A 19,986-nucleotide genomic window follows, 5' to 3' on the forward strand; every position below is an offset into this window, starting at 1 on the left:
GTTAATACATATACCTCATATAAGCAATTATAGCTACCTCAAGGGACAGCGATGGGAGTGGCAAACGAGGCAATATATCTATCTTACAAGCTCACAGTCCGGCTCCAACAAAGGATTACCATCCATGAATGGAGGAGACAAAACTCACTCTACCGACGCTGAGGAGAACATGGAATGGCACACAAAATTAAATACAAAACTCTACTCGTACCATTGTATTGAGGATTAGCGTCGCACTCTTGCGCATTTTGTAGAACTTGAAAGCAAATTGCAGTTGCAATTTCAATGCTTCTGGAAGGTGCAGGAGCAGGCTTTGGTGCTTTTTCTGCTGAATTTGGGCACAACCGAAGCTGAAACTACTTCATACCCTATAAAACGATTTTGACTTGGAAGATTGAGCTCAGTACCTTTTAGTCCAATCTTGAACCTGTATAACTGGACCCTATGGCTGGGCATTCGTTCTCTGGCTTCTCCGGTGCAAGGCTGCGCTGAGGGAAAGGTGACATATGGGGACGGGTTTTACCAGTGGTTGCAGTCTCTGTACAGGTGTAGACCCACCAGACAAGCTAATATATATGCCTCGTATAAACTAATATTTCTATCTCAATGGACAGTGATGGGAAAGGCAAAGGAGCTAAAGTATCTATCTGAAGAGCTCACACACAGACTCCAACAAAGTATTACCAACATTGAATGGAGAAGCCAGTATTCACTCCACCGATGCAGATGACAAAATGGAATTGCACAGAAAATTAAAGACAGGAAGCAGGTTGTGCCAAACTCACCTGATGAAGCACCAAAGCTTGCCCATGCCATTTCCAGAAGCATTAAAAATGTTACTGCAAATTCCTTTAAAGTCTCTCAGAATGCTCAGAACTGCGACGCTGATCCTTAAGACCACGGAACGACTGGTGCTGAAACCACTTCATGCCCTAAACAGCCGATTGCTCACTTGGATATTTGAGCCCAGTTACATTTAGTCCAATCTGGACCGTGAGTAACTGGAGCCTATTGCTGCTCCTTCATTCTCTGGCTTGTCTGGAGCAAGGCTGTGCTTACAAGAACGGGGACTTAAGAGTAAGGGTTTTATTATTTGTTACAGTCGCTGCATAGCTGCAGGGTTCACCAGACAAGCTAATACATATACCTCATATAAGCAATTATAGCTACCTCAAGGGACAGCGATAGGAGTGGCAAACGAGGGAATATATCTATCTTACAAGCTCACAGTCCGGCTCCAACATAGGATTACCATCCATGAATGGAGGAGACAAAACTCACTCTACCGACGCTGAGGAGAACATGGAATGGCACACAAAATTAAATACAAAACTCTACTCGTACCATTGTATTGAGGATTAGCATCGCACTCTTGCGCATTTTGTAGAACTTGAAAGCGAATTGCAGTTGCAATTTCAATGCTTCTGGCAGGAGCAGGCTTTGGTGCTTTTTCTGCTGAATTTGGGCACAACCGAAGCTGAAACCACTTCATACCCAAAAAAGCGATTGTTGACTTGGAAGATTGAGCTCGGTACCTTTTAGTCCAATCTTGAACCTGTGTAACTGGACCCTATGGCTGGGCCTTCGTTCTCTGGCTTGTCCGGAGCAAGGCTGCGCTGAGGGAAAGGAGACATATGGGGACGGGTTTTACCAGTGGTTGCAGTCTCTGTACAGCTGTAGACCTACCAGACAAGCTAATATATATACCTCGTATAAACTAATTTTTCTATCTCAATGGACAGTGATGGGAAAGGCAAAGGAGCTAAAGTATCTATCTGAAGAGCTCACACACAGACTCCAACAAAGTATTACCAACATTGAATGGAGAAGCCAGTATTCACTCCACCGATGCAGATGACAAAATGGAATTGCACAGAAAATTAAAGACAGGAAGCAGGTTGTGCCAAACTCACCTGATGAAGCACCAAAGCTTGCCCATGCCATTTCCAGAAGCATTGAAAATGCTATTGCCAATTCCTTTAAAGTCTCACAGAATGCTCAGGACTGCGGCGCTGATCCTTAAGACCACGGAACGACTGGTGCTGAAACCACTTCATGCCCTAAACAGCCGATTGCTCACTTGGATATTTGAGCCCAGTTACATTTAGTCCAATCTGGACCGTGAGTAACTGGAGCCTATTGCTGCTCCTTCATTCTCTGGCTTGTCTGGAGCAAGGCTGTGCTTACAAGAACGGGGACTTAAGAGTAAGGGTTTTATTATTTGTTACAGTCGCTGCATAGCTGCAGGGTTCACCAGACAAGCTAATACATATACCTCATGTAAGCAATTATAGCTACCTCAAGGGACAGCGATAGGAGTGGCAAACGAGGGAATATATCTATCTTACAAGCTCACAGTCCGGCTCCAACAAAGGATTACCATCCATGAATGGAGGAGACAAAACTCACTCTACCGACGCTGAGGAGAACATGGAATGGCACACAAAATTAAATACAAAACTCTACTCGTACCATTGTATTGAGGATTAGCGTCGCACTCTTGCGCATTTTGTAGAACTTGAAAGCGAATTGCAGTTGCAATTTCAATGCTTCTGGAAGGTGCAGGAGCAGGCTTTGGTGCTTTTTCTGCTGAATTTGGGCACAACCGGAGCTGAAACTACTTCATACCCTATAAAACGATTATTGACTTGGAAGATTGAGCTCAGTACCTTTTAGTCCAATCTTGAACCTGTGTAACTGGACCCTATGGCTGGACCTTCGTTCTCTGGCTTGTCCGGAGCAAGGCTGCGCTGAGGGAAAGGAGACATATGGGGACGGGTTTTACCAGTGGTTGCAGTCTCTGTACAGCTGTAGGCCCACCAGACAAGCTAATATATATACCTCGTATAAACTAATATTTCTATCTCAATGGACAGTGATGGGAAAGGCAAAGGAGCTAAAGTATCTATCTGAAGAGCTCACACACAGACTCCAACAAAGTATTACCAACATTGAATGGAGAAGCCAGTATTCACTCCACCGATGCAGAGGACAAAATGGAATTGCACAGAAAATTAAAGACAGGAAGCAGGTTGTGCCAAACTCACCTGATGAAGCACCAAAGCTTGCCCATGCCATTTCCAGAAGCATTGAAAATGCTACTGCCAATTCCTTTAAAGTCTCACAGAATGCTCAGAACTGCGATGCTGATCCTTAAGACCACGGAACGACTGGTGCTGAAACCACTTCATGCCCTAAACAGCCGATTGCTCACTTGGATATTTGAGCCCAGTTACATTTAGTCCAATCTGGACCGTGAGTAACTGGAGCCTATTGCTGCTCCTTCATTCTCTGGCTTGTCTGGAGCAAGGCTGTGCTTACAAGAACGGGGACATAAGACCAAGGGTTTTATTATTTGTTACAGTCGCTGCATAGCTGCAGGGTTCTCCAGACAATCTAATACATATACCTCATATAAGCAAATATAGCTACCTCAAGGGACAGCGATAGGAGGGGCAAACGAGGCAATATATCTATCTTACAAGCTCACAGTCCGGCTCCAACAAAGGATTACCATCCATGAATGGAGGAGACAAAACTCACTCTACCGACGCTGAGGGCAACATGGAATGGCACACAAAATTAAATACAGGACTCTACTCGTACCATTGTATTGAGGATTAGCGTCGCACTGTTGCGCATTTTGTAGAACTTGAAAGTGAATTGCAGTTACAATTTCAATGCTTCTGGAAGGTGCAGGAGCAGGCTTTGGTGCTTTTTCTGCTGAATTTGGGCACAACCGGAGCTGAAACTACTTCATACCCTAAAAAACGATCGTTGACTTGTAAGATTGAGCTCGGTACCTTTTAGTCCAATCTTGAACCTGTATAACTGGACCCTATGGCTGGGCCTTCGTTCTCTGGCTTGTCCGGTGCAAGGCTGCCCTGAGGGAAAGGTGACATATGGGGACGGGTTTTACCAGTGGTTGCAGTCTCTGTACAGCTGTAGACCCACCAGACAAGCTAATATATATACCTCGTATAAACTAATATTTCAATCTCAATGGACAGTGATGGGAAAGGCAAAAGAGCTAAAGTATCTATCTTAAAAGCTCATACTCCGACTCCAACAAAGGATTACCAACATTGAATGGAGAAGCCAGTATTCACTCCACCGATGCAGAGGACAAAATGGAATTGCACAGAAAATTAAAGACAGTAAGCAGGTTGTGCCAAACTCACCTGATGAAGCACCAAAGCTTGCCCATGCCATTTCCAGAAGCATTGAAAATGCTACTGCCAATTCCTTTAAAGTCTCACAGAATGCTCAGAACTGCAACGCTGATCCTTAAGACCACGGAACGACTGGTGCTGAAACCACTTCATGCCCTAAACAGCCGATTGCTCACTTGGATGTTTGAGCCCAGTTACATTTAGTCCAATCTGGACCGTGAGTAACTGGAGCCTATTGCTGCTCCTTCATTCTCTGGCTTCTCTGGAGCAAGGCTGTGCTTACAAGAACGGGGACATAAGACGAAGGGTTTTATTATTTGTTACAGTCGCTGCATAGCTGCAGGGCTCACCAGACAAGCTAATACATATACCTCATATAAGCAAATATAGCTACCTCAAGGGACAGCGATAGGAGTGGCAAACAAGGCAATATATCTATCTTACAAGCTCACAGTCCGGCTCCAACAAAGGATTACCATCCATGAATGGAGGAGACAAAACTCACTCTACCGACGCTGAGGACAACATGGAATGGCACACAAAATTAAATACAGGACTCTACTCGTACCATTGTATTGAGGATAAGCGTTGCACTCTTGCGCATTTTGTAGAACTTAAAAGCGAATTGCAGTTGCAATTTCAATGCTTCTGGAAGGTGCAGGAGCAGGCTTTGGGGCTTTTTCTGCTGAAATTGGGCACAACCGGAGCTGAAACTACTTCATACCCTAAAAAACGATTGTTGACTGGGAAGATTGAACTCGGTACCTTTTAGTCCAATCTTGAACCTGTGTAACTGGACCCTATGGCTGGGCCTTCGTTCTCTGGCTTGTCCGGGGCAAGGCTGTGCTGAGGGAAAGGAGACATATGGGGACGGGTTTTACCAGTGGTTGCAGTCTCTGTACAGCTGTAGGCCCACCAGACAAGCTAATATATATACCTCGTATAAACTAATATTTCTATCTCAATGGACAGTGATGGGAAAGGCAAAAGAGCTAAAGTATCTATCTTAAGAGCTCACACTCCGACCCCAACAAAGTATTACCAACATTGAATGGAGAAGCCAGTATTCACTCCACCGATGCAGAGGACAAAATGGAATTGCACAGAAAATTAAACACAGGAAGCAGGTTGTGCCAAACTCACCTGATGAAGCACCAAAGCTTGCCCATGCCATTTCCAGAAGCATTGAAAATGCTACTGCCAATTCCTTTAAAGTCTCACAGAATGCTCAGAACTGCGACGCTGATCCTTAAGACCATGGAACGACTGGTGCTGAAACCACTTCATGCCCTAAACAGCCGATTGCTCACTTGGATGTTTGAGCCCAGTTACATTTAGTCCAATCTGGACCGTGAGTAACTGGAGCCTATTGCTGCTCCTTCATTCTCTGGCTTGTCTGGAGCAAGGCTGTGCTTACAAGAAAGGGGACATAAGAGTAAGGGTTTTATTATTTGTTACAGTCGCTGCATAGCTGCAGGGTTCACCAGACAAGCTAATACATATACCTCATGTAAGCAAATATAGCTACCTCAAGGGACAGCGATAGGAGTGGCAAACAAGGGAATATATCTATCTTACAAGCTCACAGTCCAGCTCCAACAAAGGATTACCATCCATGAATGGAGGAGACAAAACTCACTCTACCGACGCTGAGGACAACATGGAATGGCACACAAAATTAAATACAGGACTCTACTCGTACCATTGTATTGAGGATTAGCATCTCACTCTTGCGCATTTTGTAGAACTTGAAAGCGAATTGCAGTTGCAATTTCAATGCTTCTGGCAGGAGCAGGCTTTGGTGCTTTTTCTGCTGAATTTGGGCACAACCGGAGCTGAAACTACTTCATACCCTAAAAAACGATCGTTGACTTGTAAGATTGAGCTCGGTACCTTTTTTTTTTTTTTTTTTTTTTTTGATTTGAGTTTTTTTTAAGTTTAAAGATTTTATTAGGCAATGGAAAATGAGAATGCAATACCGAGTATCAGCTAGGAAGGGAGGGAAGATGGAAGAGGGGAGGTAGGGGGAAGAGGGGGTTGTAAAATACAATATGTAAGAGATAATATGCAATCAAACAATGATCATGGGCAACTGAAGAAAAACAAAGAAATTACATGAGTCGTAACTAAACAGCTAAATACAGAACAATATGTTAGAAAAATGTTGGACATGAAAAGGGTATCATGGGGGTTTAGGAACCTCCTGCTGAGCAGGCGATAAGCGAAAGGAACAGGCAGCACAATTATCTAAATATAATGTAATGGGGAGCCATAGGTCAGCGCGTTTAGTTGCTGTTTGAACAGGAAAAACAAAGGCATTGTCAAGTCTGTGGTTGTGACAAACATTGTACCACCACGCTTTGAAGGAAATATTGGATGTGTTTTTCCAATTAACAGTAAGCTGCTGAAAGGCAACAGCCAGTAATAAGTCAACAATGCGAACACACATATCTACATTGTCCCAGCTAGGGGATAGACTACCTAAGAAAAGGTGAATAGGAGAAAAAGGAATACAGGTGTGAAAAATAACATTGACTTGAGCCCATACCTGTAACCAAAAATCATGAACATGTTTACAAAGAAATATCATGTGAAGTAAGGTAGCATTCGGAGAGCCACACGACCAGCATTTGTCTGGGGTATTTGGAAACCGCTTGCTTAGTGTAGAAGGAGTGTTGAGTAGTCTGTTATAAATTAATAAATAAGGATTGTGTCAAGGAAGCTGCTCTGGAAGTTTTGCGTATTTTTGTCCAGATTTTGTCCCACAAGGTTGTCGGCCAGTTTATGTCAAGATCGATTTCCCACTGAAGTTCAACTTTACATTTGGGTCTGAGTGACTTATGTGTATGAAGGTTTTTATAAATAAGAGACACTCTGGGAATAGTACGCAGGAGAGAATGAAGTTGAGAAATGGGGTTATGCGAAACGGGGGAAGGAGGGGAAACCGAAAGTCGCTCATAAACCTCCAGGACAGCAGTTTTAAGTAGAAGATATTTGGGGAGAAAAGATAAGGGTAAGTCAAAAGAAGAACAGAGATCAGGAAAAGAAAGAAAAGTGGAGTTAGAGAAGAGCTGCGAGATCCAAATCAAACCTCGGCTTCTCCAAGATTTCCAATAAAAGGGCTTGCGACCAATTAAGAGATATTTATTATGCCAAATGGTGGAAGAAAGGAAATCAGCTACGGTCGTAGGGGGACCAGGGGCAGCAGACAGTAAAAGCTTAAGGGTGTACTTATGAATAGCAGTAGGAAGCAAAGAGGGTTTACGGGTAAAAGCAAGATATTCTGCAAAAGAAAACGGAGAGAGGAGATTACGCTCAACCTTAGTCCACAGAGGGCAGGGAGAAGTGGGGTCTTGTAGCCAGAGGGAAGCTTGACGTAGTAAAAAGGCCTTTTGATATGCAGGGAAGTCAGGAAAGTTGACACCACCCTCGGAGGTGGGACGGATAAGCCTGGCGAGGGACATTCTAGGCTTTTTGGAGTTCCATAGAAATGTGGATAGCGTTGAGTTGATCTTTGTAAAAAATTTTGTTGGGATGGGCACTGGAATATTGGAAAGCGTGTAGAGAATAATAGGAGAGATCATCATTTTAAGAGTGTCAAGACGACCCCACCAGGATAAGTATAAAGGATGCCACCTAGCAGTCAGGTCTGCAATCTTTTGTACGCATTTGGACATGCATAAAGAAACCGTGTCCGAAATGGAGGAGGTGATGAATAAACCCAAATATTTAATATGGGAAGGACACCAAGTAAATTGAGAGTTGCTAAATTCTTGTTTAAAAGTAAATTTGGTCAGGGGAAGGATCTCACATTTGTCATGATTAAGCTTATATCAAGAAATAGAGGAATAATTTCGGACTTCATTCAGAAAAGCAGGAATAGATTCTGCAGAGTTAGAGAGAAAAAGTAAAATATCATCTGCATAGGCAGCGAGTTTAATATGAGAGTCTGCAACCTGAAAACCATGGATGTCAGGATTCTGACGCAACCTGGATAAAAAAGGCTCTAAAGCGAGGTTAAAGAGAAAGGGGGACAAAGGGCAACCCTGACGGACACCTCTACCTAGATTAAAATAAGAGGAAATTTGACCATTCGCAAAAACTGCAGCTCTGGGGTGTGAGTATAACAGGGAAACTAAAGAGATAAATCTAGGGCCAAAACCAAACCAATTAAGGGTGTAAAAGAGATAACGCCACTCAACCCGATCAAAGGCCTTTTAGGCGTCCAGGGCAATCGCTGCAAGTGATTGCTGACAGCGGGAAGATTTTGACAAGATGTTAAATAGAAGTCTAGTGTTGTCCGTAATATGACGACCCTTGACAAATCCAGATTGTTCCTCACCAAGAAGGTCAGGAAGAAGATGGTCCAATCGGATCGCCAATGCCTTAGCAAAGATTTTGTAGTCAATATTGACTAAGGATATGGGCCTATAATTTTTGCAATATTGTGCGTCCTTTCCAGGCTTAGGTATGAGGCAAATATGGGCATCCGAAAACGTCCCTGAGGAGGCACCATGGGCACAAAAAGTATGAAGAAGTGAGTGTAGTCGTGGGATCATTAATTTAGAGAAGTGAAGGTAAAATTCGACGGTAAAACCGTCAGGGCCAGGAGCCTTATTAGGTTTAAGATGTTGTAGGGCAGTGATAAGTTCCTTTCGCATAACGTCAGACTCTAAGGAGGAAAGATCAAGGGGGAAGTTGGGTGGTGTATGGATGATGGAAAAAAACCGAGTAAGGGAATTGGGAGAGGATTGAGTTTCAGATGTATACAAAGTTTCATAAAAACGTGAAAACTCAGCGAGAATATCAACATCCGTGCGTTTCAAAATATCATTAAAGTCATAAACAGATTCAATATTTAACTTATTATGCTTAATCTTCAAATAATTAGCTAAGAGCTTTCCTGCTTTATTCCTACCACCAGAAAATTTAGCAGAAGACTTCAACAAGTACAAGGGGGCGTCCTCCGTAGATTTCTCATTAAATTTCATTTTTGCAGCAACAAGGGCTGCCAAGCTATCAGCAGAATGTGAGGTAAAATATGCATGTTCCAATTTCTTAATGTCAGAAAGGAGGTTGTTGGTAAATCTTCGTGCACTCTTGCGTTTGTCCGTAACATAACTAATAATAAAGTCACGTGCAGCTGCTTTAAAAGCGTCCCAAATAGTATGGTCAGGAAGAGTAACGTCATCATTAATCAAAAAAAATTCATCAAAGAAGGAAGTGAAGGTGGTTGTAAACTTAGGATCAGCAAGGAGGGAGTTGTTAAATCGCCATCTTCTAGGGCCAACAATTTTAGGGAATACATCAACGCTTGGAAGAACAGGGGCATGGTCAGAAAGCAGTATCGGGCCTATCTCAGAGTGTAAAAGTGATTGAGCAAGGTTGTGGGAGACAAAGATATAATCAAGTCGTGACTGGGAGCGGTGACAGGAAGAGTAAAAAGTGTATTCCCGCAAATTCGGATTGCAAAGGCGCCAGGAGTCTACTAGCTTATGCTGTGAAATAGCATAACTAAACAGCTTATGAGGTTTGTTGGGAATATGGGGGGCCATGGACATCCTATCAATAAAGGGGTCAAGAGGTTGGTTACAATCTCCCGCCAGGACAAAATTATGGTCCATAAATTTGGTTAAGAGTGGAGAGAAATCAGCCCAAAAAGAAGGATCACCCGTGGTTGGTCCATAGACATTGAGGAGAGAAATTGGAACACCTCTAAGTGATAGCTTGGCATAAACCCATTGACCAGAAGCATCTGATTCATGAGTAAGGACCTGAAAGGGGAGGGACTTGCGACAAAGGACTGCCACACCATTTCGTTTGCCATCACCCTGCGAGTAAAACAGTTCACCCACCCATCCATGTTTAAGCTTAATAGACTCTGCATCAGTTAAATGCGTTTCTTGGAGGAATGCAATATCAACATTCAATTTGGCTAGGTGTGATAAAATCCGCTGACGCTTAATCGGAGAATTAATACCCTTCACATTCCTCGACAATATATTCAGTGACATAACAGTAACTTATTTACAAAAGATGCATAAAGCATGGCTAATGAAAGAGAAACCCATGAAAAGGAGAGAAGAAAAAAAGAAAGAAGAAGAACCTGCGGAGACATGCTAAAATAAGAGAAAGGAAGTAGGTAATCGAAAACGTGAGCAGTAGCATGAAAGAAAGAATAAAGGCAACAGTACCAAAATTGATATAGAAAGCTATAAATAAGGAAATAAAAAACGATAATGCCAAAATTGAAACAGAAAACCAGAGGTAAAGAAAAGATTGAGAAACAACTGTAACGAGAAGAACAGGGAGTGCAACTCTTACACAAGCAAAGGGTTTCAACCAGAGGTAGAAATACAAAATGAAGACATGTGGACAAAAATAAGAACAAGGAAGAAGGAAAGGGGGAGGAATCGAAGGAAAAAGCAATGAATGCACAGGGAAGACAAATAAGGGCATAGAGGAAGAACATACCTACAAAGGAAGGATGCGAGAGAGGGTGGAGGAGGGAAGGAGCCACATAGATGGGGCGGTACATCCAGGAGCAACGAGGCAAGGATCGGGAGACATCATCAACACATGAAACAAAAATACCTGTAGAACAAAAGGGAGAAAAGAAGATTAAAACATATCAGGAAACTGTGATAAAACCATGACAAACAAATAGAACAAAGGACAGCCGGCAAGCATAAACAATTTAGAATGACAAAGTAAATGTCCGGGGAGTCAGAAGAACTCAGGTAAACTGCAAACAAGAGGATCAAAAAGGCATTAGTCAACCAGGAGCAGAGGAGGAAGATCCGGAAACAACCATAGGAGATGATTTGTGCGCATTGATGAAGCTTTGTAGGCGCATTGGGTCCTCATAGGTGGTAGTCTTATTGTTGTAAGTAACTTTGAAGAGACATGGGTGGTAGAGTCCATATCGCGCACCCAACGCACGTAGATCATTTCTGAAACTTAGGAAAACCTTACGACGGTTGGCAGTAGCCTTAGCATAGTCCTGTGCAAAGAACAGGGACGAACCAGACCAAGTCAAATTTGGAGAAGACTTAGCCGCTGCCAGTACCATCAGGAGATCCGTATATTCCAATAAATAGAGTATGACCCCTCTAGGTCTCTGTGAGGAAGAAGCAGAAGAAGGTGGTCGACCCAGTCTGTGTGCACGTTGAATGTTGAGGGCTTTATCCTGTGTCAAGTGCAAAAGCTTAGGGAGGAATGACTTGAAGAAAGTGAGTGGGTCAGACCCTTCGATTCCCTCAACAAGGCCATAAATACGGAGGTTGTTGCGTCTATTTCTGTTTTCCAACTGCTCCACTTGCTGTTGAAGGTCTGAAACTTGAGACTTCAGGTTTGAGACAACGGAAGACGTCTCTTGAAACGACTGAACAGATTTTTCAATCGATGTAACTCTTGTTTCCATTTGTGACCAGTTATCGGTGAGGACCTGGAGCTTAACATTAGTCTCCTCCATAAAAGGACGCAAGGATCTTATTTCTTCTAACAATAATTCCATGGAGACAGGCCCCGGATGCTTTGGGGGCGAGAGGGAATTCGATTTAAGCCTCTTCGTATTGGTTTTAGAATTATCTTGCGCAGGCCTGGTAGGATCCATTGGTGGACCTGAATCAGATATATTAAGGGAATATTCTAATTGCGAAAAAGCAGCAAAAACCTTTGAGTTCTTCGCAATATGAGGTTTGGTTGAACGAGGCAAGTGCGACATTGACTTGAGCCTACCCATGCAGAAAAGCCGAGGAATTGTTAAACCAGCAGATATACAGGAGACTAAAGCGAAGGCAGTACGAGATATGACACAGCAGATGTAACACAGCAGATGTATGGGAGCAATGGAGTGCGTTATGAAGGGGATGCATCCATCTCCATAAAACTCAAGCGTGTATAGTCGTCAGGGCACTTTGTAATGGAAATTTCCTGGCCAATATAGGTTCAATGTGGTAAATTACGATGCCCAAGCGGCTTTAAGGTGGTTACCTTATGGTGCCAAAAGCCCTCAGAAAGCTACTCCACAGGTTCCAGTGATTGAGTAGAGGATGACAATATAATATGAAAGTAAGTTCAAATCACAGCATGATGTAATGCTCCTTGGTGCAGGGTGTGTCGCTGCAGCGTGAAACCAGTGTAGTCACATCAGGCAGAACCCCATACTCCGAAGCACACAGCTAGGTTTACAATGTGCAGAAAAATTCTCGCTTGTTTGGATTGCAGGAGAGAAAGTAGCACATAAAATGCAATCTATATGGCATATTTGGGCTGCAAATACAGATATAACGGTCACTGGGGTCACTTCCTTGGCTGTGTCAAAGTGTGGGAGCTTTGCGCTGCTTAGCGAGTGCTCGTTACGAGGCAGTCACATCATAACGCGCGCTGAGTAGAGAACTTAAAATGGCGGCCGTCGCCGAAGAAAGCCTGACAGAACTTACTGCCGTCAAAAATAACGTCGCGGAGGCAGGAAAAGGACTTCAACGAAGGCAGCCGGGGTCAGGGCAGATTCCGATACGTCGTTAGTTGTCCGTCATTAGGTTTGGCAAGCAGGAACCGGTCCGTGTCCCCATGTCGTCCCGGAGCTTCACAGGAGCGCCGCCATCATCCGCGGGCGCCAAGCCACGCCCCCAGCTCGGTACCTTTTAGTTCAATCTTGAACATGTATAACTGGACCCTATGGCTGGGCCTTCGTTCTCTGGCTTGTCCGGTGCAAGGCTGCCCTGAGGGAAAGGTGACATATGGGGACGGGTTTTACCAGTGGTTGCAGTCTCTGTACAGCTGTAGACCCCCCAGACAAGCTAATATATATATTTTGAACACAAGTTTGTCGCACACTGCTCGTCACACCAGCAAGTTGCCCCTAAGGACTGTGGTGAATGTAGTGGCGACGGCGGGTACGCCTATGCCACGATGTGTAAAAAGAAAAAAGTATGTGTTGCATTTAGCCATCCCTGGACACGTGTTTCGAGGTAGTTGCCTCTCGTCAGCAGGGAGCAGGACAATGTAAAGGGGTGCCGAGTGGACTGCCAAAATGTAATTAAAACAGGTCAAACACCTCTCATGGCGCGCAGGTGCAGATGGCTAAATGCAACACATACTTTTTTTCTTTTTACACATCGTGGCATAGGCGTACCCGCCGTCGCCACTACATTCACCACAGTCCTTAGGGGCAACTTGCTGGTGTGACGAGCAGTGTGCGACCAACTTGTGTTCAAATTATTACGGCTCCCGTGAGCTATCGGGCTGACGAGCCCTGGTTCTGCACCTGCGCGCCATGAGAGGTATTTGACCTGTTTTAATTACATTTTGGGAGTCCACTCGGCACCCCTTTACATTGTCCTGCTACCTGCTGACGAGAGGCAACTACCTCGAAACACGTGTCCAGGGATGGCTAAATGCAACACATACTTTTTTCTTTTTACACATCGTGGCATAGGCGTACCCGCCGTCGCCACTACATTCACCACAATCCTTAAGGGCAACTTGCTGGTGTGAAGAGCAGTGTGCGACCAACTTGTGTTCAAATTATTACGGCTCCCGTGAGCTATCGGGCTGACGAGCCCTGGTTCTGCACCTGCGCGCCATGAGAGGTATTTGACCTGTTTTAATTACATTTTGGCAGTCCACTCGGCACCCCTTTACATTGTCCTGCTACCTGCTGACGAGAGGCAACTACCTCGAAACACGTGTCCAGGGATGGCTAAATGCAACACATACTTTTTTCTTTTTACACATCGTGGCATAGGCGTACCCGCCGTCGCCACTACATTCACCACAGTCCTTAGGGGCAACTTGCTGGTGTGACGAGCAGTGTGCGACCAACTTGTGTTCAAATTATTACGGCTCCCGTGAGCTATCGAGCTGACGAGCCCTGGTTCTGCACCTGCGCGCCATGAGAGGTATTTGACCTGTTTTAATTACATTTTGGCAGTCCACTCGGCACCCCTTTACATTGTCCTGCTCCCTGCTGACGAGAGGCCACTACCTCGAAACACGTGTCCAGGGATGGCTAAATGCAACACATACTTTTTTCTTTTTACACATCGTGGCATAGGCGTACCCGCCGTCGCCACTACATTCACCACAGTCCTTAGGGGCAACTTGCTGGTGTGACGAGCAGTGTGCGACCAACTTGTGTTCAAATTATTACGGCTCCCGTGAGCTATCGGGCTGACAAGCCCTGGTTCTGCACCTGTGCGCCATGAGTGGTATTTGACCTGTTTTAATTACATTTTGGCAGTCCACTCGGCACCCCTTTACATTGTCCTGCTCCCTGCTGACGAGAGGCGCCTACCTCGAAACACGTGTCCAGGGATGGCTAAATGCAACACATACTTTTTTCTTTTTACACATCGTGGCATAGGCGTACCTGCCGTCGCCACTACATTCACCACAGTCCTTAGGGGCAACTTGCTGGTGTGACGAGCAGTGTGCGACCAACTTGTGTTCAAATTATTACGGCTCCCGTGAGCTATCGGGCTGACGAGCCCTGGTTCTGCACCTGCGCGCCATGAGAGGTATTTGACCTGTTTTAATTACATTTTGGCAGTCCACTCGGCACCCCTTTACATTGTCCTGCTCCCTGCTGACGAGAGGCAACTACCTCGAAACACGTGTCCAGGGATGGCTAAATGCAACACATACTTTTTTCTTTTTACACATCGTGGCATAGGCGTACCCGCCGTCGCCACTACATTCACCACAGTCCTTAGGGGCAACTTGCTGGTGTGACGAGCAGTGTGCGACCAACTTGTGTTCAAATTATTACGGCTCCCGTGAGCTATCGGGCTGACGAGCCCTGGTTCTGCACCTGCGCGCCATGAGAGGTATTTGACCTGTTTTAATTACATTTTGGCAGTCCACTCGGCACCCCTTTACATTGTCCTGCTCCCTGCTGACGAGAGGCAACTACCTCGAAACACGTGTCCAGGGATGGCTAAATGCAACACATACTTTTTTCTTTTTACACATCGTGGCATAGGCGTACCCGCCGTCGCCACTACATTCACCACAGTCCTTAGGGGCAACTTGCTGGTGTGACGAGCAGTGTGCGACCAACTTGTGTTCAGGAGGGAAAGGAGACATATGGGGACGGGTTTTACCAGTGGTTGCAGTCTCTGTAGAGCTGTAGGCCCACCAGACAAGCTAATATATATACCTCGTATAAACTAATATTTCTATCTCAATGGACAGTGATGGGAAAGGCAAAAGAGCTAAAGTTTCTATCTTAAGAGCTCACACTCCGACTCCAACAAAGGATTACCAACATTGAATGGAGAAGCCAGTATTCACTCCACCGATGCAGAGGACAAAAGGGAATTGCACAGAAGATTAAAGACAGGAAGCAGGTTGTGCCAAACTCACCTGATGAAGCACCAAAGCTTGCCCATGCCATTTCCAGAAGCATTGAAAATGCTACTGCCAATTTCTTTAAAGTCTCACAGAATGCTCAGAACTGCGACGCTGATCCTTAAGACCACGGAACGACTGGTGCTGAAACCACTTCATGCCCTAAGCAGCCGATTGCTCACTTGGATATTTGAGCCCAGTTACATTTAGTCCAATCTGGACCGTGAGTAACTGGAGCCTATTGCTGCTCCTTCATTCTCTGGCTTGTCTGGAGCAAGGCTGTGCTTACAAGAAAGGGGACATAAGACGAAGGGTTTTATTATTTGTTACCGTCGCTGCATAGCTGCAGGGCTCACCAGACAAGCTAATACATATACCTCATATAAGCAAATATAGCTACCTCAAGGGACAGCGATAGGAATGGCAATCGAGGCAATATATCGATCTTACAAGCTCACAGTCCGGCTCCAACAAAGGATTACCATCCATGAATGGAGGAGACAAAACTCACTCTACCGACGCTGAGGACAACATGGAATTGCACACAAAATTAAATACAGGACTCTACTCGTACCATTGTATTGAGGATAAGCGTAGCACTCTTGCGCATTTTGTAGAACTTGAAAGCGAATTGCGGTTGCAATTTCAATGCTTCTGGAAGGTGCAGGAGCAGGCTTTGGTGCTTTTTCTGCGGAATTTGGGCACAACCGAAGCTGAAACTACTTCATACCCTAAAAAACGATTGTTGACTTGGAAGATTGAGCTCGGTACCTTTTAGTCCAATCTTGAACCTGTATAACTGGACCCTATGGCTGGGCCTTTCGTTCTCTGGCTTGTCCGGAGCAAGGCTGCGTTGAGGGAAAGGTGACATGTGGGGACTGGTTTTACCAGTGGTTGCAGTCTCTGTACAGCTGTAGACCCACCAGACAAGCTAATATATATACCTCGTATAAACTAATATTTCTATCTCAATGGACTGTGATGGGAAAGGCAAAGGAGCTAAAGTATCTATCTTAAGACCTCACACTCCGACTCCAACAAAGTATTACCAACATTGAATGGAGAAGCCAGTATTCACTCCACCGATGCAGAGGACAAAATGGAATTGCACAGAAAATTAAAGACAGGAAGCAGGTTGTGCCAAACTCACCTGATGAAGCACCAAAGCTTGCCCATGCCATTTCCAGAAGCATTGAAAATGCTACTGCCAATTCCTTTAAAGTCTCACAGAATGCTCAGAACTGCGACGCTGATCCTTAAGACCACGGAACGACTGGTGCTGAAACCACTTCATGCCCTAAACAGCTGATTGCTTACTTGGATATTTGATCTCAGTTACATTTAGTCCAATCTGGACCGTGAGTAACTGGAGCCTATTGCTGCTCCTTCATTCTCTGGCTTGTCTGGAGCAAGGCTGTGCTTACAAGAAAGGGGACATAAGACGAAGGGTTTTATTATTTGTTACAGTCGCTGCATAGCTGCTGGGCTCACCAGACAAGCTAATACATATACCTCATATAAGCAAATATAGCTACCTCAAGGGACAGCGATAGGAGTGGCAAACGAGCCAATATATCTATCTTACAAGCTCACAGTCCGGCTCCAACAAAGGATTACCATCCATGAATGGAGGAGACCAAACTCACTCTACCGACGCTGAGGATAACATGGAATGGCACACAAAATTAAATACAAAACTCTACTCGTACCATTGTATTGAGGATTAGCGTCGCACTCTTGCGCATTTTGTAGTACTTGAAAGCGAATTGCAGTTGCAATTTCAATGCTTCTGGAAGGTGCAGGAGCAGGCTTTGGTGCTTTTTCCGGTGAATTTGGGCACAACGGGATCTGAAACCACTTCATACCCTAAAAAAGGATTGTTGACTTGGAAGATTGAACTTGGTACCTTTTAGTCCAATCTTGAACCAGTGTAACTGGACCCTATGGCTGGGCCTTCATTCTTTGGCTCAAGGCTGCGCTGAGGGAAAGGAGACATATGGGGAAAGGTTTTACCAGTGGTTGCAGTCTCTGTAGAGCTGTAGGCCCACCAGACAAGCTAATATATATACCTCGTATAAACTAATATTTCTATCTCAATGGACAGTGATAGGAAAGGCAAAAGAGCTAAAATATCTATCTTACGAGCTCACACTCTGACTCCAAGAAAGGATTACCAACAATGAATGGAGAAGCAAGTTCTCACTCCACCGATGCTGAGGACACAATGGAATTGCACAGAAAATTAAAGACATGACGCAGGTTGTGCCAAACTCGCCTGATGAAGCATCAAAGCTTGCCCAAGCCATTTCCAGAAGCATTAAAAATGCTACTGCAAATTCCTTTAAAGTCTATCAGAATGCTCAGAACTACGACGCTGATCCTTAAGACCACGGAACAACTGGTGCTGAAACCACTTCATACCCTAAACTGCCGATTGCTCACTTGGATATTTGAGCCCAGTTATATTTAGTCCAATCTGGACCGTGAGTAACTGGAGCATATTGCTGCTCCTTCATTCTCTGGCTTGTCTGATGCAAGGCTGTGCTTACAAGAAAGGGGACATAAGAGTAAGGGTTTTATTATTTGTTACAGTCGCTGCATAGCTGCAGGGCTCACCAGACAAGCTAATACATATACCTCATATAAGCAAATATAGCTACCTCAAGGGACAGCGATAGGAGTGGCAAACGAGGCAATATATCTATCTTACAAGCTCACAGTCCTGCACCAACAAAAGATTACCATCCATGAATGGAGGAGACAAAACTCACTCTACCGACGCTGAGGACAACATGGAATGGCACACAAAATTAAATACAGGACTCTACTCGTACCATTGTATTGAGGATAAGCGTAGCAATCTTGCGCATTTTGTAGAACTTGAAAGCGAATTGCAGTTGCAATTTCAATGCTTCTGGCAGCAGCAGGCTTTGGTGCTTTTTCTGCTGAATTTGGGCACAACCGGAGCTGAAACTACTTCATACCCTAAAAAACGATCGTTGACTTGTAAGATTGAGCTCGGTACCTTTTAGTCCAATCTTGAACCTGTATAACTGGACCCTATGGCTGGGCCTTCGTTCTCTGGCTTGTCCGGTGCAAGGCTGCGCTGAGGGAAAGGTGACATATGGGGACGGGTTTTACCAGTGGTTGCAGTCTCTGTACAGCTGTAGACCCACCAGACAAGCTAATATATATACCTTGCATAAACTAATATTTCAATCTCAATGGACAGTGATGGGAAAGGCAAAAGAGCTAAAGTATCTATCTTAAGAGCTCATACTCCGACTCCAACAAAGGATTACCAACATTGAATGGAGAAGCCAGTATTCACTCCACCGATGCAGAGGACAAAATGGAATTGCACAGAAAATTAAAGACAGGAAGCAGGTTGTGCCAAACTCACCTGATGAAGCACCAAAGCTTGCCCATGCCATTTCCAGAAGCATTGAAAATGCTACTGCCAATTCCTTTAAAGTCTATCAGAATGCTCAGAACTGTGACGCTGATCCTTAAGACCACGGAACGACTGGTGCTGAAACCACTTCATGCCCTAAACAGCCGATTGCTCACTTGGATATTTGAGCCCAGTTACATTTAGTCCAATCTGGACCGTGAGTAACTGGAGCCTATTGCTGCTCCTTCATTCTCTGGCTTGTCTGGAGCAAGGCTGTGCTTACAAGAAAGGGGACATAAGACGAAGGGTTTTATTATTTGTTACAGTCACTGCATAGCTGCAGGGCTCACCAGACAAGCTAATACATATACCTCATATAAGCAAATATAGCTACCTCAAGGGACAGCGATAGGAATGGCAATCGAGGCAATATATCTATCTTACAAGCTCACAGTCCGACTCCAACAAAGGATTACCATCCATGAATGGAGGAGACAAAACTCACTCTACCGACGCTGAGGACAGCATGGAATGGCACACAAAATTAAATACAGGACTCTACTCGTACCATTGTATTGAGGATTAGCGTCGCACTCTTGTTCATTTTGTAGAACTTGAAAGCGAATTGCAGTTGCAATTTCAATGCTTCTGGAAGGTGCAGGAGCAGGCTTTGGTGCTTTTTCTGCTGAATTTGGGCACAACCGGAGCTGAAACTACTTCATACCCTAAAAAGCGATTGTTGACTTGGAAGATTGAGCTCGGTACCTTTTAGTCCAATCTTGAACCTGTATAACTGGACCCTATGGCTGGGCCTTCGTTCTCTGGCTTGTCCAGAGCAAGGCTGCGTTGAGGGAAAGGTCACATATGGGGACGGGTTTTACCAGTGGTTGCAGTCTCTGTACAGCTGTAGACCCACCAGACAAGCTAATATATATACCTCGTATAAACTAATATTTCAATCTCAATGGACAGTGATAGAAAAGGCAAAAGAGCTGAAGTATCTATTTTAAGAGCTCACACTCCGACTCCAACAAAGGATTACCAACATTGAATGGAGAAGCCAGT

This window comes from Triturus cristatus, chromosome 6, assembly GCF_964204655.1.
Source record: "Triturus cristatus chromosome 6, aTriCri1.1, whole genome shotgun sequence".
In the NCBI taxonomy this organism is placed as follows: Eukaryota; Metazoa; Chordata; class Amphibia; order Caudata; family Salamandridae; genus Triturus; species Triturus cristatus.